This window comes from Pelobates fuscus, chromosome 12, assembly GCF_036172605.1.
Source record: "Pelobates fuscus isolate aPelFus1 chromosome 12, aPelFus1.pri, whole genome shotgun sequence".
NCBI classification, from domain to species: Eukaryota; Metazoa; Chordata; class Amphibia; order Anura; family Pelobatidae; genus Pelobates; species Pelobates fuscus.
In genome coordinates, this window is record NC_086328.1 from 86353142 (window position 1) to 86379379 (window position 26238).

At 44.9% G+C, this 26238-nt stretch overlaps 1 protein-coding gene across 2 annotated transcripts in view; it reads left to right on the forward strand.

Annotated features, from left to right (window-relative positions):
* The window catches only part of MACROD1 (mono-ADP ribosylhydrolase 1), a 750918-nt gene that overhangs the window by 178905 nt on the left and 545775 nt on the right, over window positions 1-26238 (forward strand). The window lies entirely within an intron of this gene.

Here is a 26238-nt window from a genome sequence, read left to right on the forward strand (position 1 = left end):
GAAAAATAAATATATGTCTTCTTTCCTTGCTGAATTGTCCTTGGATATTAATTGGACCTTGACTAGGTATGAGGCAAGTGTAATACCATCATACAGGCACCTGTAGTTGAGAAAGCATTATATGTCAGAACAGCCATATAAGCCAAGATATATTCCTGTTCAGCAAGACGCAGGTTCATAAGATTGCATTCTTGATTGTCCCCTCCAAACATACAAAAATCCACCCAAATGATTAAAAGACCAGCAGAGCACTCAGAAATGTGAAAAGCCCTGCTCCACGATTTTAAATAAAGTACAGTCACCTTCAAAATGTTCCTGTCGTCTATGGGTTTAGAACAATATTAATAGCTGTTTGGTAAAAGCTTTCTTAATGTATTACATTTAGACATATACTTAAATCAGTTAGCTTGGGGACAGTGAGTGACTGTCAGAGACTGGAGCATCCCTACATGCTGAAACATAGACGTTCCACAATCTATAAAATGGCATGGAGTTTAAACACCGCAGGCTGTTTTATCCTTTTATCCCCAAACCAACTACCCTTTAGCTTTTCTTTATAATCTATATTGATGAATTAAAGGGATGCAAGCCAAGTGAATTGCATGTTCCACATAAACTAGGGCTGGGATGAAAAAAAAAATTTAAAAGATAAAATTGAGATGGGAAAGAGAGTATTGAGGAGGGGGAGAAAACGAGGGGGATATGGCTTGTGCCAACATACAAGGATTAAGAAACAGTGGGGAAAAATAAACAAGCCAAGAGTCCCATATTTTGTGGAATCTTGGTATCATTTTATATACGAAAGCATAAATCCATAAGTGTATTGAGGGTTATGTATAAAGAATAATACTGGGACAAAGTTCTAAAATCGAGCAATCGCCTTTCAAATCACTTGGGAAGTTTCTCTTGATTGCACCACTCACCTCAAACTACTCTCCATACCGAACTATTATTTTGTTTGATTGTATGTCTGACCAAGGACAAATTAGCCGCCAAAGCGATCTAAGCAAGATGTTTATCCTTAAAGCAAAATGGCCTCTTGTGTAAACCTTGGGTTCTGTTGAAGAAGCATTTTATACTATTTTCTGATATTGTCTTTGAAACTGATATTTTTGTGAGCTTTTTTTTTTTTTTTTTTTTTTAGAGAGGGTTGGGGGGAAGTCCAAATATAAAAGATTCTCTTCATCGGCATTCAGTTATTTTCTCATCCCTTCAGCAATCAGTGTTAAATTAACAGCTTGCACTTAAGTTCATTCTTTTTAGAGCTCCTAGTGCTTGTGGGGGCAGTGATAAGGAAGTTTTTAGATGCTGATTCACTCTCAATTATCCTTTTGAGATCTAAGCTCAGAATTTAAAAAACCAAACAACCAAACAAACAAACCTCCGTTTAAATGTAAAAAAAAAGCCTGTTTTTGTGAATCTGCAAAATAAAATATAAAAAGTGCTGTCCTTACTAAATCAAATATAAAAATGTGTAATTTTACTTAAACTGCACAAAGCAAAACCTCAACCACCCGTTTGAGATTTCTCTCTATAGCTCCATCAATTAAATGTAATGTGGTTGACTGATGTCTATATGCAATTTGCTGCATGCCAATATTAAGAACCCCAAAGCATTGTAGGCTGTGCTTAACAAATCTTAACTTACTGCTTAATTCATTTTATATGCTGCCTGTGGGACACATCATATTGCTATGACGTTCCATGACGAAAGTTGTGATTATACTGTAATTGGACAAAGTATTGAATCCATTTACAATTAGAAGCATAGCAGCTGCGTAGCGATCATACATGTATTGTGTTTGATACATACTTTTACCAAATGTTTGCAGGCAATGCTAGTATTGTAAATACACAAATTTGCCCTCTTGCATTTAGGGCAATTTAAATCTATTCTATTTACATCTTTGACATCCTGCAATAGGGATGATCTTGTAAGTATCTTTTTTTTCTTATTTTGGTTTTCAATATTGCGTTCTTGAAAATTTTTGCATGCTTAACTGGGAATGAGAAATTACAGAGTAAATCCATTCACTTTTGTAACATCTCAAAAACCACTGCTACAGATGTCTTCACTGCCCTTTTCTCAGTCAGTGATTAGTATTTGCAGATTTCCTGTTCACTTAGGTTTTTTGCTGCCTGTTGTGTTAAATTTAGTCTTGATAAAAGAGGAAGTTGAGCTCAGCGTTCCTAGCAATCAGCCGGCAATTGTAAGATGGATCAAGCATCTATATCACTAACCTCACCTAGAATGCTGTAGACAGTACATGGATCCTTGACCTGTATCATACAGCCATATTGGTGCACAGGTTGGGCCCGATTCACATATGGGGTGGTGGAGCTGCAGCTCCCTAGTTATTCCTTTTCTCTGTCCCAGACTGTATAACAGAAGCTTCTGCCTTCTAGTAAGTAGGTAAGGAGAGGAGTGGCCAAGTGAGTACTAGGGAACAGTCCTTAGAAAGCGTGGAGCAAGCGCATTATTAGACATATTTATGCCAAGCTCAGGGTGCTGTCTGTATAGTATGTCCTTAGTGGGCCAGCCTGCATGATTATCAGGCAGTTTGACCAGTATTCACTCCAGGCTGACCATCTAATTCTTTGTGCAGACACACCCACTCTTTGGGCATGTTCTGGATACGTGATTTGCGTCCAACACTTTTACCCCGGCCACCGACATCCTGCTTCAACAGACACTGCTGTTCGGCGGTATGGATTTACTTGAAAGACGAAAGTGAGAGATTAGCATAGGGTATGTGTTTTATGATGGCTATAGCCATTGAGTTTAACTCCAGCATCACCAGCACTGGCGGAACTACCGCGGTCGCATGGGTCGCAGCTGCGACCGGGTTTGCCACTCTTTGTAGAACCGCCGGGGCTGCACGTTAAGGGGCCCATCGGGTGGCCCATGTTGTTGGGGCCACCCAATGGCAATGAATATCCAGGGGACCCGGTCAGTGCTGCAGCGCTTTAACAGCGCGAACGTGCCTCCTGTGATGACGTCAGTCGCTGGGCAACTTTCACACTGGGGCCCCGTGGTTTCTAGTTATGCCTCTGTCCACCAGATAAATGACACTTGGGAGGTATGCCTGTTTTAATGTTTTCTGTTGATACGATTCTATAATTGGGCCCATCATAATTGTCAGCACCAGGACCAATTGGCTCCTAAAGGACAACTCAAGGCATCCAGACCACTTCAGCTCAATTAAGTGGTCTGGGTGCCAGGTCCCTCTAGTTTTAACCCTGCAGCTGAAAACATAGCAGTCTCAGAGAAACTGCTATATTTACACTGCAGGGTTAATCCAGTCTCTAGTGACTGTCTCACTGACAGCCACTAGAGGCCGCATCTGCGATTCTCACTGTGAAAATCAGTGAGAAGACGCGGACGTCCATAGGAAAGCATTGATTAATGCTTTCCAAGGGCGTTTTTTAATGCGCACGCAGCTCTGGCCACGCATACGCATTCTGCTCCACTCGGGAGCCAACGTCGAAGGGGGAGGAGAGGTCACCAGAGCCGAGGGAGTCCGGCGCTGGATAAAGGTAAGTGGCTGAAGGAGCCCCAGCGGGAGGGGGGCCATGAGGGTGGGTGGTACCTAAGGACTACAAAGTGCCAGGAAAACGAGTTTGTTTTCCTGGCCCTATAGTGGTCCTTTAATCTGACCCTGCGCATATGTATTTCTTAACCTGAATCAGTTTAGAGAGTGATAGCAGTTATACTTGTCCTTTAGAATGCACTAATACTCCCAACACTCTAAATGCTGCAAGTGGGACGCTTTGGGCATAGGACCAGAACTATTTTTGAGAATCAGGTGACTCAATTATATTTTTTTTTTCTGGCATACTGTTGAATTCACTGCTCAGACAAGAATTATTCCTGCAATAAACTACCAAACCAAGCTGTTTATCAATATTTGAAACGGTGTGTTAGCGGTCATCTGCAGTCTAAGTGCTCAGGCTGTGGGGTAAAAAAAAAAGGTTCTGTCCACAGAGTACCACACTCTGCTTCTGTATGGAGGATGCAGCAAAACTACTTACCGTATATACTCGAGTATAAGCCGACCCGAATATAAGCCGAGGCCCCTAATTTTTCCCCAAAAAACTGGGAAAACTTATTGACTCGAGTATAAGACTAGGGTGGGAAATGCAGCAGCTACTGGTAAATTTCTAAATAAAATTAGATCCTAAAAAAAATATATTAATTGAATATTTATTTACAGTGTGTGTATAATGAATGCAGTGTGTGCGTATGAGTGCAGCGTGTGTGCGTATGAGTGCAGCGTGTGTGTATGAGTGCAGCGTGTGTGTATGAGTGCAGTGTGTGTATGAGTGCAGCGTGTGTGTGTATGAGTGCAGTGTGTGTATGAGTGCAGCGTGTGTATGAGTGCAGCGTGTGTGTGTATGAATGCAGTGTGTGTGAGTGCAGTGTGTGTGTGTGAGTGCAGTGTGTGTGTATGAATGCAGTGTGTGTATGAATGCAGTGTGTGCAGGGCCGGTGCAAGGATATTTGCCCCCCCCATATGTCCTGACCTCCCCTCCTCCTCCCTCAGTGGTCCTTACCTCCCCACCCCCGTGTTCCTTCACCCCCCTCCCCCAGTGGTCCTGACTCACCCCTCCCCTAGTGGTCCTTACCCTCCCCTCCCCTAGTGGTCCTTACTTCCCCCTCCCCTCCCCTAGTGGTCCTTACTTCCCCCTCCCCTAGTGGTCCTTATCCCCCCCTCCCTCCCATAGTGGTCCTTATCCCCCTCCCTCCCATAGTGGTCCTTATCCCCCCTCCCTCCCTCCCTCCCATAGTGGTCCTTATCCCCCCCCTCCCTCCCATAGTGGTCCTTATCCCCCTCCCTCCCATAGTGGTCCTTATCCCCCCCTCCCTCCCTCCCTCCCATAGTGGTCCTTATCCCCCCCTCCCTCCCATAGTGTTCCTTTTCTCCCCCCCTCCCTCCCATAGTGGTCCTTATCCCACCCCCCTCCCTCCGATAGTGGTCCTTATCCCCCCCTCCCTTCCATAGTGGTATAGTGGTCCTTATCCCCCCCCTCCCTCCCATAGTGGTCCTTATCCCCTCCCTCCCATAGCGGTCCTTATACCCCCCCTCCCTCCCATAGTGGTCCTTATCCCACCCCCTCCCTCCAATAGTGGTCCTTATCCCACCCCCTCCCTCCAATAGTGGTCCTTATCCCCCCCCTCCCTCCCATAGCGGTCCTTATCATACCCCCTCCCTCCCATAGTGGTCCTTATCATACCCCCTCCCTCCCATAGTGGTCCTTATCCCACCCCCTCCCTCCCATAGTGGTCCTTATACCCCCCCCCCTCCCACAGTGGTCCTTATACCCCCTTTTTTTATTATTTTTTTTTTTTATTATTATTATTATTTTTTTTTATTATTATTTCTTATTTTATTTATATTTTTATTTATTTTTCGTCCCCCCTCCCTGCTTGTTACATGGCAGGGAGGGGGGCTCTCCTTCCCTGGTGGTCCAGTGGCAGTTCAGTGGGGGGGAGAGGGGGGCTGGCAGAGCTGTGACTTACCTGTTCTGCAGCTCCTGTCAGCTCTCTCCTCCTCTGCGCCGTCCGTGCAGCTCCTTCTATCAGCTCACACTGTAAGTCTCGCGAGAGCCGCGGCTCTCGCGAGACTTACACTGGGAGCTGACCGAGGTGCTGAACGGACGGCGCGGAGGAGGAGAGAGCTGACAGGAGCTGCAGAACAGGTAAGTCACAGCTCTGCCAGCCCCCCTCTCCCCCAGTCTGTATTATGGCAATGCAAATTGCCATAATACAGACCTTGACTCGAGTATAAGCCGAGTTGGGGTTTTTCAGCCCAAAAAATGGGCTGAAAAACTCGGCTTATACTCGAGTATATACGGTATCTCACCTGGTCAGTAAAGCTAAATCGCAGGATTTTCATTAGAATCTAAATTACTTTTGGCAGAGGAAAAAATCTATGCCCAAGTTTGTTAGAAATTTGGTTTTTGACTGCCTGGCCAAATTTGAACCTCCAAAAGCATCCAAGAGTATGATAATTACCAGATTTTACTATCAACATGATGTAAAGTCATGATTTTATTAATGACACGGAGGCGAGTATTATGCATTCTCTTTCTTTATTATACTCCCAGCAGTAAGAAAAGGGAAGTATGAGAGAATCATAGAAAAAAGAAACCAGGTGCCTGGTAACAGTAGCACCAATCAGCATACAGTATAATCCATATAGGTGTAGTGTTCCTTGACTCCTCCTCTTTCTGCGTAGATCCTGAAGACCATTAGTGCAAAATTCAAGGTATTCCAACCATAAATACGAATCCACGAACCAAAACCATAACTGGAACTGCAATATAGAACCGTTTCAACCACCAACTCTCCAGTTGTATTCAAGCTAAAAGAAAGGAGAAATATGGTAATATCGAAATCTCGTGACTGCTATTCTGCAATTAACAACTCATCAACCATGTAAATCAATCAATGTAACTATATCAAGTTCGTCAACCGTGTTGCTAGATCGAAATACGTATCATATAAGTCATATTCATTGAATACTTACTCACCTGTGCCATGAATGATCTTGTACCTACTGTATTAAGTCATCATAAAGGCTCCATGTCTGGGTTGTAACTTAATCACCACTCTGGGTAGGGTGGGTGGGAATAATACTCGCCTCCGTGTCATTAATAAAATCATGACTTTACGTCATGTTAATAGTAAAATCTGGTAATTTAATTAAAGACACGGAGGCTTTTATTATGCTATTTTAAAGCTGAGCAATCGCTGAACTGGAAACGTGTTGCACTGGGCGAAAATAGAAATTACGAAATGTAGACTCATTCGACCAGTCGGCTGCCCGTAGTATATCCTCCAATTTACAACCTATCATGGAAGCTTTAGAGGCCATAGCTCCGCGAATGGAGTGTGAGGAAAAAATTGAGGTGTCTATGCCTGCCATTGACAGAAACCATTTGATCCAACAAGCTAAAGTAGGAGTAGATACTGGTAGGTGAGGTCTTTTGAATGAGATGAACAGTGGATGGGTTTGTTCTGGACGGAGTGATGCCGTACGATGCTCGTATTCCTTCAGACTTAGCACAGGGCACAAATTTGGGTTGTCCGGAAATGACGGGTAGAAAACTTCCTTAGTCAAGGATTTAGTTCTACGTGAAATATTAAAGGATACTCCATTTGGGACAAAAACGCGTGCATGCCAGTCTAGCGCCCTGACATCAGCGACCCGTTTACATGAAAGTAAACAAAACAGCATCAACAGTTTGGCCGACAATTGCTTCAGCGAAAGTTCCTGGTTCATTGGCCAAGATTCGATCAAATGCAAAATCACATTGACATCCCAAAAGGAAGAATATCGAGTTTGAGGAGGTCAAGTAAGACGACCTTTGAGTAAACGACAGATCAGGGCATCTTTACCTATTGGGATGCCATCCAACCCCATATGTCTCGCTGATATAGCTGATCTGTACAGATTTATAGTACGAAAGGCTTTTCCTTCCTCAAAGAGTAGAGTCAGAAATTGTAGGATTGCTTTTGTAGGAGCTGATATGGGATCCATTGACTGTCCCACGCACCAATCAGACCACTTTCTCCAAGCCGATCCGTAGGCACATCTGGTACCTGGTGCCCACGACTCTGCCAAGAGACTGAGTGTCGTCTGCAAAACCTCCTCGAGATTCCATGATCTTCTGAAATGAGCCATGCCATCAGTTGCAGTAGGCCTTGGTTGGCCAGGTCGTGACTCATTCCCTCTGGGTTGGTCAAGAGGTAGGGAATGTCCGGCAACAGCTGTGGGAAATCTATCGACATTTCCAATAATTGAGGAAACCAAGGTTGTGACCTCCATAACGGGGTTACCAGCGCCAGCGTCCCCTTGGAATATCAAAGGACCGCCAGGGTCCGAGAAATGAGGTTGAACGGGGGGAAAGCGTAGTTCCTGCCCTTGGTCCAGTCCTGTAGGAATGCTTCTGTTGCCAGAGCATCTGGATCCGGTCTCCAACTGAAAAACCGAGGAAGCTGGGTGTTCAGATGAGACGCGAAGAGGTCTATATTGAAAGGTCCCCAGAGTCGAGAGAGGCGCTGGAAAATCATTGGGTGGAGATGCCAATCCCCTGCGTCCCGAAAGTATCGTGAGTTCCAGTCTGCCACTGTATTGTCCTGCCCCAGAATGTATTCTGCTATTACCGAAATGCTGTGTTTCAGGCAATAGTGCCAAAAATCTCGAGCCATCAATGCGAGAACCTTCGATTTCATCCCCCCTAGATGGTTGATATAACGTACCGCTGAGATGTTGTCCATCTTGATTAGGATCGAGCATGAAATGCCTGTGGGGGTCATACTGCAAACGGCAAAGGACGCTGCTAATAGCTCTAGGCAGTTGATGTGTAACTCTTCGTTTGACCATCTGCCACCGGTGGAAACTGACCCGCAATGCGCGCCCCAGCCGTGTAAGCTGACTCTATGACCAGGTCCGGCGTCGATCCAAATATCGCCCGTCCGTTCCATGCCTCCATGTGGGCTAACCACCAGTCCAGCTCTTCCCTGGAGTCTTCGTCCAGTACGACACAGGTTTCGTATGAGTGACCGGAGCGTAGGTATGAGGCTTTGAGTCTTTGTAGGGCACGATAGTGTAGCGGTCCCGGGAAGATCGCCTGTATGGACGATGCCAACAGCCCTATGATCTTCGCAAGTTGTCGGAGGGAAATGGTCGTACGATGCATAAGCCGTCTGATCTCCTTCTTGATCGAAATCATTTTGTCTTTGGGTAGACACAATCTCTGTTGGACAGAGTCCACTTGGAAACCCAGAAATTCCATGCGTCTGGAGGGTTGTAGAATTGATTTTTCCCAATTCACCAAGAATCCTAAGTTTTGGATAAGGTGGATCGTCCAGGATAGGTTAATGCGTAGTTGGGATTGAGATTGGGACAGAAGAAGGATGTCGTCTAGATAAATTATTAATCTGACCTCTCGTGTGCGCAGGAAGGCAATCACTGGTTTTAGCACTTTTGTGAAGCACCATGGAGCAGAGGATAGGCCAAATGGCAGACATACAAACCTCCATTTCGTTCCCTGCCACTGAAACTGCAGTAGGTTCCGGTGCGCTTCTGTGATCGGGATTGTAAGGTAAGCGTCCTGTAAATCTATTTTGACCATCCAATCTGATGGTATGAGGAGGTCCCGAAGGCAATGAATACCCTCCATTTTGAAATGGTGGTATTGGACAAACGCATTTAGAGGTCGGAGATTTATTACTGGGCGTACCCCGCCCCCTTTCTTGGGGACCAGAAACAAGTTGCTCACGAATCCTTCTGTGTCCCATGGGATTTGTTGGATAGCGTTTTTTGACGCTAACTCTGCGATCTCTGTTGAGATCATCATCAGGTGTTGGTTGGCCATATTTAGTTCTCGAGGGAACGGTGTCTGAACCGGGTGGGAGGTTAACTCCAATAGGTACCCTTGTATCGTATTTAATACCCAAACATCTGCGGTTAAAATTTTCCAAGCATGATGAAACAATGCCAGTCTGCCCCCCACTTTTACGTGGGAAAAACAAGATATTCGGTACTCACCATAAGTTCGTCTGCTTGAAACAGACCCCCGTGGTCCACGGGAATTCCAGGGCCGTCCCCGAGATGGGAAGAATGGGGTATAGTGCCGTTCTGGTACTGGTCTCTGGTTATTAAAGGAGCCTCTGCCGGCTCTAGTTGAGCCTCGAAATCCACGGCCGGGTAGACGGCTCCTTCCTCTGCCAGCCCCTCCAAAAACCCGTGGTGCAAATACTCTCTTAAGAGTTGTCTGAGCTTTATCAATTACTGTAAATGTATTTACGTACAGCCCAAGATCCTTAATAAAGGATTCACCAAACAGTAAGCCTTTAGCAGCTGGGCCCGGCTCATTGGTCGCCATGCTGGCCAGTTTGGGCTCTATTTTTAGTAGAATCGCCTTGCGTCGTTCGGTAGCCATAGCCGTATTGGCGTTACCTACCATGCAGACTAATCTCTGCAACCAGCCTATCGCTACTTCGAAATCAAATTCGCTTTCGTCCGATTGGGCGGACTCCACTAGCTCATATAGTTTTGATATGGGTCCCAAAGTAACAAGGAATTTGTCTTGGCAATTCCGGAGGGAAAAATCTAATCCCTTCCTTGGTTACCAACCAGACTTGTTCAAGAATTGGACCAACTGAGGGTCCACGTCAGGCGTCTTTTCCACCGAGTCTGGAAGGATGGGTCGTGGGCATTCCGCCCGTAACTTATTGCGTCCTTCCTTAGATAAAGGCTTAAGCACCCGAAGTGCGAGATACTTAGCAATGTGAGTAGGCGGCTCCCATGCCACCGAGCGAGGATGACGGAGGTCATCTGGGTCAAATAACGGGTTACCCAGTGGGTCCCGCAAATGGTCGCCCTCGCCCGAGTCAGTAGGCTCAGCGCCCTGAGCCGTACTCTTTTGGGTAGCAACGCCTGTTTGAATGTCAGACCCGGAATCTGAAATTTCCGCGCTGTAGTTGTCCATATAGGAGTCCTCATACTCCTCCTCCAGTCTCCGGTCCGAATCGGACGAATCCCCATGGGCACGTGCCCGTTTCCAAGCTCTGGTCGATTTTGCACGGCCAGGGGCTCTAGTGCGCGGTGGTATCGCGCTGTCTTTGACAGCCTGAGGCGTGTCATTCGATGCAGGCTGAACCTGCAGTTCTGGAGAGGAGGTCACATGTCTGCTCTTTGCCAACGCCTTGCGTCCCGGTTGTGCCATGTTAGTGGGTCCCGGGTTGCGTGTGTTCTGCATGCCACTAGTCTGTGTCTGTATCAATGCCTCTGTTATAGACTGAGTGATAGAGGACGACATGACCCACATCGCAGAGGTTTAAGCTCTGTTAATGGATTGTGCCATGGTAGCGTCCAGGAGGGATTGAAATTCCTCCGATGCCATGAGGCTGGCGTCACCTTTACCTCCCTTGTTAGGAGATATGCCTGGTGTGGGGCACATAGACCCTGAAGGTCTGTCACTCTGATCCTGCATTTAGCAGATCAAATCTTCACATGGAATATATATACCCAAGTTCAACTAGTGAAAAATATTGGGCCCAGTAAAATAAACTTATACACTTGGCACCTAGCCAATATTAATAACATATTGTTGTAGACTGTAAAGGAAAAAACTAGCTTTGAGAGAAAACAGAAAAGGGTGTCAGGATAGATTAATCCTCCACACCACACTTACAGTTTGGCAGTAATAAGTACAAAAACCTACAATGATATCCCAGTCTGGGTCTTAGGAGAGTGCTTGGGCGGGTAGGAGAAGCCGGTATGAGCTGAAGCTTGTACGCGACAGATTCCCGCCGAAATCGCGTTTAAAATGGCCGCCGCGAGTGCAAGTTACACTCCCGGCGACAGAAACCATAAAGATTGCCGCCGTGCCACAAACTGCGCATGCGCGGCTGGACCGCAAGGGGAATATGAAACTCAATGGCCGCGCATGCCGCCCGAAAAACCACGGACAGACCACGGGCATAAACCGGAGGTGCAAAGCCAAGCACCAGAAAACAGCTGAGTAGCACCAGTCACCCAACAGGGAAATGCAATCTAGGTGAGGGCAGGGAGGAATCACTACCCTGATACCAGATAGGAAGCACTCTCCTGACAATAGTATACAATAATTCACAATCTAATGAACATCCAAATAATGTGTAGGAATTAAATACAAATAAATGTATAAGAAATCACAGGAGTAGCAAGATGAGGTACTTAACTTGTCTGAGGGAGCAGCAACCCTTGTCTGAGGGAGCACTACACCTATATGGATTATACTGTATGCTGATTGGTGCTACTGTTACCAGGCTATTGTTATGGTTTCTTTTTTTCTATGATTCTCTCATACTTCCCTTTTCTTGCTGCTTGGAGTATAATAAAGAAAGAGAATGCATAATAAGAGCCTCCGTGTCTTTAATAAAATCCCATACTTTTTCACCGTTGAAGATTTTATTAACATTCATTCACATGTTAGAGAATGTGAGTGTGTTTTATTCCAAACGTCCTAGTTTGATGCACTTAAATTCTGTCATTAAGAATGTCTATATATAAATATTGGGTTTGTCATTCCTTTCACGATAGATCTATTATTTCATATGTAGATCCTAGTCTCCTGCACAATATGTCAACTCTTCTTACTTGTCTTCTTGTCCTATAACATTGACTAGGCAGTGCCTTCCAACAGAGTTTGCCATATGCTTACATTTTACTAATATTAATTATGAGTGGAGTTAATTACATCTTCAGGCTCTCTTAGTTCCTCTCCACTGCTTTTTACCCACTGATAGAAATCCAGTCACACTCCATAAATGATAGCTGGGTTGTCACAAAATAAGATATATCACTTAACTCCCCCTCTTGCTAAAGGGGACTTCGTCCAATATTAGGCTTGTAGACCTGTATGCAGATTTCTTTACATCTAGCTCATTGTTATTGTTAACATGTAGGTACTTGGAATAATTACTCCATTAAAAAAAAAAAAAAAAGAAGAAGAAAGTAACGGCTCGAGAAAAAGAGAATGTATTAAACTATTCTAAATGTTGCAATTATTCAAATGTCCCTGATCATGTTTGATCCAGGGTTCCCAAAAGTCAGAACCTCAGAAGTCACAACTCCTATACTGCTTTCCATTCTTTTTTAAATGGCAGAAACTCTTGAATAATTATTTCTCTTACTACCCTCCAGTGCATTTTATAACATAATAGTGTAACGGAGACTCTCAATTCACATTGCTAACCTGTTGGTTATAATCATATGATAAATTTAGACACTATGTTTGTCATGTGTTAGAATTTGAGCCGTCTTTGCTTAGTCAGATGGATACTCTATGCCAGTGTTTCCCAACCCAGTCCTCAAGGCACACCTACCAGTCCAGGATTTAGGGGTGACCCAGTTGTGTCTAAGGTGTTTTTTCTTTTTTTTTCTAAAAACACCTTAGACAAAACTGGGTAATCCTTAATTCCTGGACTGGTAGGTGTGCCTTGAGGACTGGGTTGGGAAACACTGCTCTATGCCATTCTAGTACTAGGTTCCCATGTCATGAATCATTGATTGTCCATTAGACTATTTTACCATTCCTTACGTGCATTAAAATTTTCAAGAGTTGACTTTTACTTGCACTGTGACAAAGTATGTTTGTCATGTGGTTTGCTGGTGCTTTAACCTTCTAATGAGTTAGAGGAAATCTTTTACAATTATTATTTTATTTTATTTGTTATATTTATATGGACAGCACAGCTTCAATATATTTGTACAAGTGATATCACAGAATGATCACGCATCTTCGAAACAGTTGTGGTTTGTTTTTGTAAAAAAAATATTTTTTTTGGCCATATTGGGATGTACAGTAATCATTGTTTGTAATGTGTAATATTTGTTCAAGTGTTTTCAGAGAATGTTCAAACAATGGTATGTACCGATCAAATTTTTTATTTTCCTGCATTGTCACAATATAATTCTTAGATATTGTACAAGTTTTTATTAATTTGTACTGCCTTTTGATATCACAAAAAAATTTAAAACAATGTTTCGGATGTGAGCACTTTGTATTTTTATACTTTTGCAGTTGTGTTTAATCTTCTAACATTTGTTGGAACAAAACAAAAAGATGATTACAAATAATGAGATGTGTATATATATATATTTATGGTAAAGTAAATATACATCACATCTCACCCTTAAAAGGTTATCCTACCATTGAAAATATCTCCATCTTATTGTAAGGTTAGTCTAATACTGTCAATATCTTAATGTGTACTACTTTAATGGAAGACTCCAAATAGCATAACTACAGCCTGCTGTAGTGGTCATGGCTCCAGGCGTAAACTGAAGCTCCTCACTGTAATTTGTCAGATTTATTTAAGAACAGTTTGGGAACTTACCTGTAGTCTACAAGGAGCCCATTGTTACTTCCCTTTGGAAGTTTCCCTGAGTGAAGTCTGCTCTCAGCTGAGTGCACCCAATAAATGCTGCAGTGGCGCCTCCAATATGAAATGGGTTGATCTTCTTGAAGGGCCTTAGGACACTCCTGGCACAATAACCACTACAATGCACTGTAGTTATCATGCTTGTAGTGTTCATATAATGCAGATTTTTTTATTCTTTGAGAAGTAAACATTTGTTGTTTTTTTTTTGTTTTTTGTTTTTTTTGAAGCTCCCTTCCACTCCCTCCTTCTCCCACCCCATTTCTCTCCTTTTTCTGCCGGATGTAGAGGACTAAGTCTTCTTTACACTATTGCCAACCCATTTTCTACTCTCTTCTCCATCCTTTCAAACATCAACTGTTTTACCATCCTTCAACACATAACACAGTATGTATTGGGCAGTTGGTGTTGACATCTCCTAGTTTGATGTTTTGATGATAGTTGCTAATTTATTGTGTTGCTTAGTTATTCTTCATCCTGAGAAGGTCAACTATATTTTAGTATGAGAAAGTTAGGTAAATACATGCAATTGAGAATTTATCAGCTGCTAATTTATTAGTCAAGATGCAATAGAGTATTCCAATAGAGTATTGGAAAATGTGTTTAGGTCAAGTTTAAATTGAATGTATTCAATGGGGTAAAATGTGGTTTAACAAATTGTCGAATATGGAAGAACTATGCCAATTAAAGCGGCACTGTCATGCCGAATTCCGTTTTTTTTTTTTAACCCCCCTCCCGCCTCAACTACATCCAATCGACCCCCTAGTCATCCCCAAATGCCCCTATGCCCCCCACATTACCTATTTTTTATTCTTTATTTTCTGCCCCGATCTATATTCAGGGCGCCGCCATCTTTGTGTGGGTAGGTGAAGTCCCTGTGGGACACGTCATCTACCCACACTACACAGACTGTGAGATTCCCGCACATGCCCAGTGAAACATCTGGACATGCGAACGGGAATTTCACCTATTCATTCATTCATCAGACAGACGAATGAATGAATAGAAAAAATCAGACGAACAAACTAACACTGTGTATCAGTGTTCGTTTGTTTGTTCGGTTTATTACAAGGAGGGAGCTACCGGCGTGCAGCTCCCTCCTTGCAATATGTAAAGACAGAAGCGGCAGGGAGCAGTGCTCCCCACCACTTCATAAGCCCCCCAGGTCCTCCCCTCACTCTATGGGGGTCAATATGACCCCCATAATAGCACAAGGGAGATTCAAATCTCCCCAATGCCCCTACTCGCTATATCGCGAGTAGGGGCATGTCCACTAAACAGTGAGCAGCCTGTGGCTGCTCACTGTAAAAAAAAAAAAAAAAAAAAAAAAAGGGTAATAAGGGGGGGAAGGGGGACCTACTGTCCTCCCCCGCCGGCCCCCACCCCTGGACGGTGGGTGGGGGCCATAATGGGAATGAGGGGGGACCTACTGTCCTCCCCTCAGGCCCCCACCCCTGGGCGGCGGGTGGGGGCCATAATAGTAATAAGGGGGGGGACCTACTGTCCTCCACCCCCCGGCCCCCACCCCTGGGCGGCAGGTGGGGGCCATAATAGTAATAGGGGGGGGGGACCTACTGTCCCCCCCCCTGGCCCCCACCCCTGGGCGGCGGGTGGGGGCCATAATAGTAATAAGGGGGGGGGGACGACCTACTGTCCTCCACCCCCCGGCCCCCACCCCTGGGCGGCGGGTGGGGGCCATAATAGTAATAGGGGGGGGGTACCTACTGTCCCCCCCACCCCTGGGCGGCGGGTGGGGGCCATAATAGTAATAAGGGTGGGGGGGGGACCTACTGTCCTCCCCCCCCCGGCCCCCACCCCTGGGCGGCGGGTGGGGGCCATAACGATAATGGGGGGGGACCTACTGTCCTCCCCCTGCCCCCACCCCTGGGCGGCGGGTGGGGGCACTAAGTAAATTCCCCCCCCATCAAGGTGACTAGGGGTGCCCAAGCCCCTAGTCACCCACCCAAATAAAAAATGCCCCTACCTACCCCCCTCACCCTAAAAAATAGTGAGGGGGGAATAAAATTGCTAACCTGTAAAGTAAAATTAAACTTACCATTCGACGTCTTCTTTTTTCTAAAATCTTCATTTTTCAGCCCCCAAAAAGGCCAAATAAAAAACCATCATAGCCGTCGAACTAAAAATAAAATAAAAAACCCGAGCGCAAAAAAAAAAACCCGACGAAAAAGAAAAAACCCGAGCGCACAAAAAAAATAATCCATCTTCACCCATGGAGGGCTCCGCGCAGACTGAGCTCCGCAGGGCGGGGCAAGGCTTATAAAGCCTTGCCCCGCCCTGCAATTAGCCTAAGAACACTCTGATTGGTGGGTTTAAGCCAATCAGAGTGCTCTTTGTCATTTTACAAGCGTGGGAAAGTTCCAAAGAATTTTCCCACGCTTGTAAAATGACACAGAGCACTGTGATTGGATGGCTTGAAATCCATCCAATCACAGTGCTCTGTGTCATTTTACAAGCGTGGGAAAATTCTTTGGAACTTTCCCACGCTTGTAAAATGACACAGAGCACTGTGATTGGATGGATTTCAAGCCATCCAATCACAGTGCTCTGTCATTTTACAAGCGTGGGAAAATTCCAAAGAACTTTCCCACGCTTGTAAAATGACACAGAGCACTGTGATTGGATGGATTTCAAGCCATCCAATCACAGTGCTCTGTGTCATTTTACAAGCGTGGGAAAATTCCAAAGAACTTTCCCACGCTTGTAAAATGACACAGAGCACTGTGATTGGATGGATTTCAAGCCATCCAATCACAGTGCTCTGTGTCATTTTACAAGCGTGGGAAAGTTCCAAAGAATTTTCCCACGCTTGTAAAATGACACAGAGCACTGTGATTGGATGGCTTGAAATCCATCCAATCACAGTGCTCTGTGTCATTTTACAAGCGTGGGAAAGTTCTTTGGAATTTTCCCACGCTTGTAAAATGACACAGAGCACTGTGATTGGATGGATTTCAAGCCATCCAATCACAGTGCTCTGTGTCATTTTACAAGCGTGGGAAAATTCTTTGGAACTTTCCCACGCTTGTAAAATGACAAAGAGCACTCTGATTGGCTTAAACCCACCAATCAGAGTGTTCTTAGGCTAATTGCAGGGCGGGGCAAGGCTTTATAAGACTTGCCCCGCCCTGCGGAGCTCAGTCTGCGCGGAGCCCTCCATGGGTGAAGATGGATTATTTTTTTGTGCGCTCGGGTTTTTTCTTTTTCGTCGGGTTTTTTTTTTGCGCTCGGGTTTTTTATTTTATTTTTAGTTCGACGGCTATGATGGTTTTTTATTTGGCCTTTTTTGGGGCTGAAAAATGAAGATTTTAGAAAAAAAGAAGACGTCGAATGGTAAGTTTAATTTTACTTTACAGGTTAGCAATTTTATTCCCCCCTCACTATTTTTTAGGGTGAGGGGGGTAGGTAGGGGCATTTTTTATTTGGGTGGGGGGTGGGTGACTAGGGGCTTGGGCACCCCCCACCCAAACTAGTAGGTCCCCCCCCCTTATTACTATGATGCCCCCCACCCGCCGCCCAGGGGTGGGGGCCGGGGGGGGGAGGACAGTAGGTCCCCCCCCCCCTACTACTATTATGGCCCCCACCCGCCGCCCAGGGGTGGGGGCCTGGGTGGGGGAGGACAGTAGGTCCCCCCCCCTATTACTATTATGGCCCCCACCCGCCGGCCAGGGGTGGGGGCCGGGGGGGAGGACAGTAGGTCCCCCCCCTACTACTATTATGGCCCCCACCCGCCGCCCAGGGGTGGGGGCCGGGGGGAGGACAGTAGGTCCCCCCCCCTCTTATTACCATTATGGCCCCCACCCGCCGGCCAGGGGTGGGGGCCGGGGGGGGAGGACAGTAGGTCCCCCCCCCTACTACTATTATGGCCCCCACCCACCGCCCAGGGGTGGGGGCCGGGGGGGAGGACAGTAGGTCCCCCCCCCCCCTTTATTAACATTATGGCCCCCACCCGCCGCCCAGGGGTGGGGGCCGGGGGGAGGACAGTAGGTCCCCCCCCCTCTTATTACCATTATGGCCCCCACCCGCCGGCCAGGGGTGGGGGCCGGGGGGGGAGGACAGTAGGTCCCCCCCCCTACTACTATTATGGCCCCCACCCACCGCCCAGGGGTGGGGGCCGGGGGGGAGGACAGTAGGTCCCCCCCCCCCCCCTTTATTAACATTATGGCCCCCACCCGCCGCCCAGGGGTGGGGGCCGGGGGGGAGGACAGTAGGTCCCCCCCCCTCATTATCTTTATGGCCCCCACCCACCGCTCAGGGGTGGGGGCCGGGGGGGGGACAATAGGTCTCCCTCCCTTATTTTACTTAACGGCCCCCACCCGTCATTTAGGGGTGGGGGGCAATATATATATTTTTTTTTTCTACAGTGAGCAGCCACAGGCTGCTCACTGCTTACTAGACATGCCCCTACTCGCGGTATAGCGAGTAGGGGCATATTATTTACTAATACCAAGTCATTTTTACTTGGTGTTAGTAAATTTGGCTGAAAGACCAATTTAGGTCTTTCAGCCTTTTAGTAGATAGCTCCCTGATACCGTGGGAATTAGGGAGTTATCTACTAAGCGGCTGCAAGATGCAGCCACAGCAATGAATAGGATCGGAGTTTCATTCATTTGAATGAAATTCCGATCCGAACAAAGTACCGAATTGCATCCTAACACCAATGGAGAAACAGTGCTCATTCTGTTAGGATGCAATTCGGCAGTTTTGCCGGCGTTCTGTCTAAGTGACAGGACGTTCGGCAATACTGACAGGAAGCATTGTGGGAACAGGGAGGAAAGCTAGGGATCATGGGAAAATTGCTCTGACCAGCGGAAATGAAGCACACTTTGCTCCTCCGCTGGTCAGAGCTGGTCAAGCGGAGGAATCCTCCATAAGACAGAGTCCCTACTTTGTCTTATGATTTTAAAGAAAACTAAAGAAGAATGGAAGAAATGAATAACAGATCCCGAGAGAGGGTGAGAAGAGGAAGAGATTGAGGAAAGGTAAGTTCGGCATGACAGTGCCGCTTTAATGTAGTGGTTCCGGTGTCTATAGCATCTCCCTTCAGGCTGAGCAATGTAAACGCTGCCGTTTCAGAGAAGAGGCAGTGTTTACATTGCTGCCTTGGGACACTTCCAGTTGCAGTCTCTCAGACCCTCTTGTGGGATCCTCTCTAGACCTCAAAGCTGTACACATGCACAAGAGTACAGCAGTGACCTCTACTCCTTGCGGTGAAGCGCTAGACACGGAAAAGAACCCACCGGAAGAAGATGGTGGCTCTTTAACTCAACATAACTTTACAAATTATTCGTGTGCATTTCTAAAGCGGACTCTGTAATATAAATATCTATTGATAACTGTAACGGAACCGCTGGCACCCCGACCGGGTACCCTCCGCTGACGGATGCTCCTAGTGCTTTCCGAGGTCTCCAAGCACTCCACCAGACACCATAACCACTGTAGACTCCCACGAACCGCCGCAGCTTGGTTGGGGTCTCGCCACGCTACCCACTCTGGACCCAAGACCAGGGTCTAGCTTCCAGTAGATGGACCTCTCCGAATTCCAGAGAGCAGGAACAGGAACAAGCACTTAGCAGAGCTTAGTGATTATACCCTGGGGAGTATAGTGATTATAGCAATCCCCAGAGTGTAGTTCTCCAATCCCCCAAACATGAGCCGAAACTTCATGAAGGTCCAAGATGATCTGAGGTGCTAGCACACCCAGTCTGCTTATATTTCCATCTTACACATATAAGACCGCCCACAGGGGAGGGGTAAAATAGCCAATAGCATAACGGTTGCAACCAGGGCCGCCATCAGGGCATGACAACCATAACAGTTGTCATGGGCCCGGCGGCCCTGGGGGGCCCGGCCGCCCGGGCCCCACGTGTGGGGCCCATCGGGTGGCCCACACACTTAGGGCCACCCGATGACCCCCCTTCTTCAGGGGCCCGGTCAGCGCTATGGCCGTTGTATAGCGCGACTGGGCCCCTTTAAAAAAAAAAAAAAAAAAAAAGAAAAAAGCAGCCGCAAGTGCTGCTGGGAGGAAGTGCTCACTTCCTCCCAGCTCACTCCGCGCGGGAGGAGCGCGTCCGCCCGCCCGTCCGCCCGCCCGTCCGCCCGTCCGCCCAGCCGTAAAGAGGGAGAGCCCAGCAATGAAGAGGGAGCAGCGCCGACTCCCATCATCCCCAGCCACCCTCCTGCAAAGAAAAGGTAAGAGACAGGAGGGTGGCTGGAAAATGAGCTGTGTGTGTGTGCATGTATGTATGTCTGTGTCTGTCTGTATGCATGTATGTGTATGTCTGTCTGTCTGTCTGTGTCTGTCTGCATGTGTGTGTGTGTGTGTCTGTATGTATGTCTGTGTGTCTGTATGCATGTATGTGTATGTGTGTCTGTCTGTCTGTATGTATGTCTGTATGCATGTATGTGTATGTCTGTCTGTCTGTGTGTCTGTATGCATGTTTGTGTATGTCTGTCTGTATGCATGTCTGTGTCTGTATGCATGTATGTGTATGTCTGTGTGTCTGTATGCATGTCTGTGTGTCTGTATGCATGTCTGTGTGTCTGTATGCATGTATGTGTATGTCTGTATGTATGCATGTATGTCTGTCTGTCTGTATGTGTATGTCTGTATGCATGTATGTCTATGTATGTATGTCTGTCTGTCTGGATGCATGCATGTCTGTCTGTATGTCTATGTCTGTCTGTATGCGTGTATGTCTGTGTGTCTGGATGCATGTATGTGTATGTATGTCTGTCTGCATGTCTGTATGCATGTATGTCTATGTATGTATGTCTGTCTGGATGAATGCATGTCTGTATGCGTGTATGTCTGTCTGTATGCATGCATGTCTGTGTCTCTGGATGCATGTATGTGTATGTATGTCTGTCTGTGTATGTATGTCTGTCCGTATGTCTATGTGTGTATGTATGTATGTCTGTGTGTATGTCTATGTATGTCTGTGTGTATGTCTATGTATGTATGTCTGGATGCATGTCTGTGTGTATGTCTGTCTGTCTGACTGCATGTATGTCTACGTATGTATGTCTGTCTATGTATGTTTGTGTATGTCTGTATGCATACATGTATGTCTGTATGCATGTATGTCTGTATGTATGTCTATGTATGTGTATATGTATGTCTGTATGTCATTATATATGTATATATGTATGTCTGTATGTCAGTATGAATGTATGTCTGCATATTATTATGAACGTAGGTCTGTGTGTATGTGTGTATGGATGTCTGTATGCATGTATGTCTGTATATATGCATGTATGTCAGTCTGTATGTCTGTATGCCATTATGAATGTATGTGTGTATGGATGTCAGTGTCTGTATGTATGAATGTGTGTGTGTGTGTGTGTGTGTGTATGTATGTATGTCGGTGTCTGTATGTATGTGTGTCTGTCTGTCACTATGTATGCCTGTGTGTATGTCTCAGTATGTGTGTGTCAGTATGTATGCCTGTATGCGTGTATGTCTGTTTCAGTATGTGTGTCTGTTAGTATGTATCAGTGTGTGCGTTTGTGTCTGTGTGTGGACCCAGTGAGCGGTATTTGGAGGCGGGCCCCAGGGGGCCCAGACCCTGAGCTGAGTTAGGGGCCCCAAAATTTCTGGTGGCGGCCCTGGTTGCAACCCACAGGTTCCCTCCCCTCAGATAACCAGTTAACATAATTATTACAGCTAGGAAAACTACAGTTTTTATACATGTGCTATAACTTTAAAACCGTACATCCAATCTTACAAAAATTACATATTTGAACTCGGCACACTTCAAACATAAACACTTCCAAAAATCAGCCAAATCCCTCCAGTGGATCAAAAGTTAGCTGGAGGTCCCTTTATGACCGACCGCAAGCACATTTTCCTGCCCAAAACAGTTCCATAGATTTGGGCTGTGCGGTCGGTCAATTTCATGCAGAAAAACAACTAAGTCCCATTTCGAACGGGACTTAGTCTCTGGAGCTGAAAAACGAAGTGTAGGAGAAGGTAAGGGTCAGCGGTGTTCGGTAAAATGTGTAGCCGATTTCAGTTCCACAGAATCTTTAGCATACACCGCTGACCACGTTTGACTGAACAAAGATGGCTGCCGCCACGTGTTCGTTTGCACGAACTGCGGCCACCCAGCGGTCGGCAATTAACCTGCAGTAACCTCACAGCCTGGGAGGTAAATTGCCTGCATACTTTAACTTCTGGGTGGTCCGCCTGTGTGGTACTTGGTTCAGTAAGCCCTATTTACTGAACCAAGTGGGAGAAAGCCAGGAACAAGTTATTTTACAGGTCTGGGGACATAGTCTTAAAGGGACATTGTTCACCAAAGTTACCAGATGTCCCCAGACGGTTCTTAAAGGGCCATACATACCCAATAAAAGTTAATACTTTTCAGGGGCCATAGTCTTAAAGGGTATTGTTACCCAAAGTCTCAATATGTCCCCAGACAGTTCTTAAAGGGCCAGCAGCAGTACAATAAAATACCATTCACTGTGCTTAAAGGGCCAGCAGTCGCACAATAAAATACAATATGCCCAAATGTTGCACCTGAAGGGCCAAATCTCTCAGGGACCATAGTCAACAGGTAAGAGGCTGGCAATCAGGCTCCTCCAACAGCCATGGGTAAAGGGCAGCTTGTCACTAATAAACTCAGTGACGAAAGGCATTTCGTCACAATAACCTAGTCCTTTTCATGGTATGTTTCGATCTAACCTCACTCCTGTAATTAAAGGGACACTCCAGACCTCTAGAGCACTTTAGCTTGCCGAAAAGCTTTACACGTAACGAGTGTCCTATTTTTTTTTTCATTTTGCAAAAAGTACATATTTCAATAGAAACTGTAAACATTTTTACTTTCATTTTAACTCTTGCAATTTAAAAAAAACTAAGAAAAACTGCTAAGAATGTTAGTTTTATTATTATTTCAACAATTTGTCGTGTATCTATATATATATATAATGTGATAACTGCAAACAGCTCAACATCATTTCTTACTTGTAAACTCTAAATTGGTTCATGTTTTGGCAGCTCTGATGTTTTTTGTTTATTCACTCTATTATGAGAATATTAGCTTCATTATATTGTCAATCAGGTCTTTTCTTGCTGCTTATGTCGTAAAGAAAGTTTGATACATGTTCTAGATGCTTGTTTATACATTCAAGCAACACTCTGCTTTCACAAGGACCATCTGTACATAGTTAAATCTATGGAAACTGTGGAAATAACTTTTTAAATGGGTATATATATCATGGATTGAATTGCAGGGATTATTTTGCAGGCTTAATGACACCAGCTATTGTTTTACTGCAGAATACTTAGATGTTCCCAATTGTTCACTGGACCGCTTTCACAGATTTTCATAATGTCCTCCTCACAGTAGAATTTTCAGCCAGGTTTGCAGGCTTACTATGTATGCCAGAAGAGGGGTGCCTTTTTTCCCTTTAACAAATTAGTCTTGAATTGTGGCAGAGACTCCACTGTCATCCTCTGTTTTACGATCTCAAGTCCACTATAATTCACAAGTAGGTTTTACACATCATTACAGCATCTCTCCACAGGAGCAGGGGGTCAGCAGACTAATGCCTTGCCGAAGGTTTGCGAAAGCCTTTAAATCTCTGCTCAGATGGCCCTGAATGTGACATTTTCTGAGGTTTCCCTCGCTCATGTACAATGGTTGGAGGCAGCAAAGTCTTTCTTTAAAGAGGTAGCCCATCCATAATTGCAATATATCTGTTATATTGACAATATGTTTCCCTTAACAGCCAATTCCGCCTGTGACCAATTTAGTGACATTTATGTCCTTTCATAAATACATCATGTGTTCTGTACCCCAGTGCCCTAGCATATGTCAATGGAAGACATGAATATAAAATGTATATATATATTATACACAATTGGGACAAAAGCTCCTCTGGTTAAAGGGACATTAGTTTTACAGCTTATTGTTATGGTGAAGGTAGTCCCAGTTCCTGAAATGCTCAACACAGGGCATCATAAGCCAGTTTCTCCTTCCTCATTATGTGCCAAAATATTTGTAGGGATACGTAAGATTGAGCTGTGCTGAATTGTAGTTAAACGTTCTGGTGCTGCTGAGTTGACAGAGTGAGAGGTTGCATTCATAGGGTCCTTGTATCATAACCAGTGCTATAATCTTCATTAATTAGAATGCCCCTTAACCATGCAAATTAATATAATCATGCCATTACGATTTCTCGCTTCACCTCTGCTGAGTTTGCCAAGGAAAAAAGTTTAAAAAAAAAAAAAGTTAATAAAAAAATATCTAAATATGATATATATATATATATATATATATATATATATATATATATATATATATATATACACACACACACACAAAAATTGATAGGAGTTGCACTCCAGCCTTCCTCAAGTGTCTGCCCGGTGCTCGGCTGCACAAATGTATAGCGTTTAGAAAAAAGCCAGCACTCAAGGACTTTTCAGTTGTCAAAAGTAAAAACCTTTTATTACAATTTGTCTGAAGGTCGACGTTTCAGTCCACCGTTGTGGACTTTCATGTGTCCTGATGAAAGTCCACAACGGTGGACTGAAACGTCGACCTTCAGACAAATTGGATTATAAGGTTTTTACTTTTGACAATTGAAAAGTCCTTGAGTGCTGGCTTTTTTCTAAACGCTATATATATATATATATATATATATATATATATATATATATATATATATATATATATATATAAAAATGAAAAAGATTCTTGCACTCCAACCCAAGAAAACTAAATGGTACCTGGTGCTCTGGCAGCAATAATCATAAATCCAAAAAATACCGGCACTCCAGGATTCTTTCAAACTTAGCAGTTTTCTTTATTCAAGGTAAGACATCGACGTTTCAGCTCCTCATGGAGCTTTCATCAGGATAACATAACAACTAAAATAAGCAGGCTTAAATAGGAAATGTCTTAATTAAGGTACTTACTGATTCTGGTGAGACTCCTTCATTCCCGCCGCCGGGCGCGTTCCGATCACTTCCATGCAAGTGAATTACTTGCCCCACATGACCGGACCAAGGGGATTAGATTGTCCGAGAGTGCCTCGTTGCCAGGCAACTAGAGACTCAAACGTCTCATTAGTCCTTCGCATAAATACGGGCACCTCTACAGGACAAATCTCGTAAGCCCACTGAAACGTCCTGTCTGGTGAGATATCACCATAGCGACCGGGACGCGGCCGGCTGAACACAAAAGGAGGAGGACCTAGAGGAAGAAACGGAATAAACGAGACAAAGTGATAGGACATCTGTGGATGTGTAAAAAAAAGTATCAATAAAATATTAAAGCAATCAATTGCAACCAGTGTTTCTTATTAAATAGAGATATATGCCAATGTGTTATATGGAATGGACAATTATAATGTATCCTTAGTTGTAAACCTAGTAGTGATATAATATGTACCTTAAACAGGTAGTATATGTGTGGCCAGGTTCAAGATATAAGAACCCTTCGTGTGGTTAACTAAAAACTTGGTGAAAATCAGAAATGTGTAAGCCTATTAAAAAATATCAAATAAGGTGAAGTGTCAGTAATTAAATATGAATCGGCCTAATTCTATAATTGGTAATCAACTGAAAATATGAAAGAATTTAAGTGAAATGCCTATTAGGATATAAGTGAAAATATGATTGTTTGCCCTGTGTACAATAAATCTTGTTTAAGTCTATTGTTGAGAAAATATTATCCCTTTTGGTCACCCCTCTCCCTAGGTCCCTGAATTTCATAAGTACCAACTAAATAAATAAGACATAGCAGAAATTTTCTCTTTTAAAAATTAATTTTCTTAAAAACAGCAGTACTGGGTTATGAGTCTACGGACAGGATCCAACTATTGTGGTGAACCGATGCCAAATAATCATGTCTTAATGAATCACTTTTCTCTATGGATAGCTAAACAGCTAAAGTTCATAGAAACATTGTAAAGGAGCATTTCTCATTCAAGCCCCTAGGTGAGAGGGTATTCAACTGTGTGATCCAGTATGTCTCTCTCTGTAGCAAAAGTTTGCCCCGGTCTCCCCCTCGAACTGGAATCGGGACGTGGTCAATAGCCACACACCTTAAGGAGGCTAGGGGATGTGCTGATTCAAGAAAATGTCGGGCCACAGGCTTGTCCGACTTGCCATCTCGATAGGCTAGGCGGATACTCGATCTGTGGCCCCTAATTCTCTCACAGAGCGCCGTCTCTGTCTTACCAACATAATTGAGACCACATGGGCAGGTCAATTTGTAGATAACGAACTCACTACGACAGTGTATCTGGTGCTGGATTCGATAAGACTTGCC